The following is a 2,354-nucleotide window of genomic DNA, read 5'->3' on the forward strand; positions in this document are numbered from 1 at the left end:
CAAGGGCTTCCTCACGCCTGCACAGAAAGAGATTCCTCGGCGACCTCGCTGCGCGCAACGAAAGCTCGCTGCACGGAAGAATACGTGTCACCCCTGCCTTGTTGAAGAATGGACGGTCCCCTATTACAGGTCAAGGGTCACACCACCAAAACAATTTTATTCCCGTCTTTTTCTGGGATTTTGTTGTGTCTGTCCCGTAATAAAATCACTTTTATTTTTATTCAACGTGTTTAAAATCATTTATTGCAATAGTGACGTGTTTACTAAACTAAAGTAATCATGAACAATTCTATTATACTGCAATTGATAAATAGTGCAAGGGAGTAAAGATGCAAGGGCAAAGACCGGTACCTCTATAGGAATGGTACACCCAATATAGTGTTCCCTATCAACCTATTGCCACCCCAACAATCCAACATGCACTGGGGAATCGTGCCTGCTAACACATTTCCCCCCTCAAGTAGCCTCAGAATGTCCCATTTCAACCCGAGTCAAATTCTCAAAGGCTTTGCGTTGGTCACTCCGCTCCCTCGCCATTAAACTGATTCTGCTCCCTCATGATTTTAAACACGTTGATAGGGTATTTTTTATGAATGAATAAAAATAAAAGTGATTTTATTACGTACGGGACAGACACAACAAAACGTTCGTGGAGGGCTAATTAATCTCTCGTGAAATACACACCGGGACGCTTATGTGAGGCGGGCGGGCCAGAGCTCTTGCGGCCCCGACCACGAATCAGACTGGATACCAGGCTAGGCGTGAGGAAGCTCTTGGCAGACACGACGCAGGTATTCGTGCGCAGACGGGGAAGCTCTTTGCAGAGATGACGCAGGTATACGCGCAGGCGACGCAGGTGTGCGCGCAGACGACGCAGGTGTGTCCTTGTCGGCCACGGTACAAAAACGTTATGTTCTCCAATAGAAGGAATTATAACATAAACGAAATATCAAATGTTTATGACTATGATGGTCAAGAGTATGATTGTAATCCTGCGTTATACAAACGCGGCAGGCATTGTCCAAGAGACCGGCCAGTTGGGTTCGTCTGTACAATGACATTATGTCCTTGGTCTGTGGGAGCGCCAGTCAGGTAAAGTCAGAAGCCAACGATTTAGAAAAATCTAACTATGATATCAAAGTCCTTTTGAGACAATAGCATCGAGCATCTTGATCTTCTCTTATGATTGGCAAAGACAATCATTAGGATGATAATTACAGCCAAGCCGTAGAATGCAAGTGTGAAGTGTTTTCCCGTGGTTAGTTTTGCGTCCGTTCGCGCGGAGAACGGCCTTCTCCGCAGCAGCCTTGGTCCTGTTGTAGGTCATGAGTGGACGAGAGGTGTCGTAAGGAGTGTTCTCGTCCCCATTCTCTATGGGATCACCGCGAGAGTTTGGACCAATGACCGCCGTGCTGCTCGTGTAGACGAAACATGGAACGTCTGCGTTCTCACAGCACTGCAGGAGGTTTTCCGTTCCTACGTGGGGGGAAGGGAAATATTGCATTTGACGCAAAGAAAAACGGGACCCCTTCTTTAATGAGAATAGACAATTTTGAAATACATGTACATATTATATATTACATATTATATTCGACTCGAAGAAAGAAAACAAATGAAAAGTTCAATGCAAGGGTGTTTCTGCAAAGTGATTATTTTGTGGTGATGATTCTTAACTCGCTTTATGGAGTTGATAGGAGTACTGGTTCTTACAAAACAACCTCAAACAAGGCACCGTGTTTGTCTTACCGTTCACATTGATATCCCATTGGATGTCGTCACTCATCGATCCCAGAAAATCGACCACTGCCGCTGTATGGATGACGACATCTGCGTCTGTGCAGATTTCTGACATGCGCACAGGGTCCCTTACATCACCGGCCATGGCATAGACGTTGATTTCTGAAGTTCATGAATACAAAAGACTGTACTATGGGGACTGTAATATTTCTGTCTCTATCAGCCAAGCCAAGTGCACTGACGGCTAGAACAAGGGACCACTCTGCTTAGCTTTATTTATGGGAGAACAAGCTGACGTTACAATAGAAACAATTGGCAGTTGCAATTGATTGGAAATTGAGTGCCCTTGACCCAGTATACGTCGTTCCTTCCTATTTGCTTGTAACACACCTACGGTGCCAGAACAAACATGTCGCCATACCTTTATCTCCCACGTCGGGCGGCTGAAAGTTTCGCGTGTTCCTGCCAACCACTCTAATTTCCCGGATGTTAGTTCCCTTCTCTGCTAACATCTTCACGATCCGGAGCCCGACAAACCCATATCCACCCGTCACCACGTAAGTCAGATCCTTAGGCATCGTCTGGAAAGAGAACACGACGAAGTTAAGTTTACGACT

General features: G+C 45.7%; 1 protein-coding gene across 1 annotated transcript in view; it reads right to left on the reverse strand.

Annotated features, from left to right (window-relative positions):
• Window positions 1–2,354, reverse strand: part of LOC109470289 (3 beta-hydroxysteroid dehydrogenase type 4-like) — a 7,520-nt gene that overhangs the window by 1,697 nt on the left and 3,469 nt on the right.

The sequence above is a fragment of the Branchiostoma belcheri genome, unplaced genomic scaffold (genome assembly GCF_001625305.1).
Source record: "Branchiostoma belcheri isolate BF01 breed outbred unplaced genomic scaffold, Haploidv18h27 scaffold22, whole genome shotgun sequence".
In the NCBI taxonomy this organism is placed as follows: Eukaryota; Metazoa; Chordata; class Leptocardii; order Amphioxiformes; family Branchiostomatidae; genus Branchiostoma; species Branchiostoma belcheri.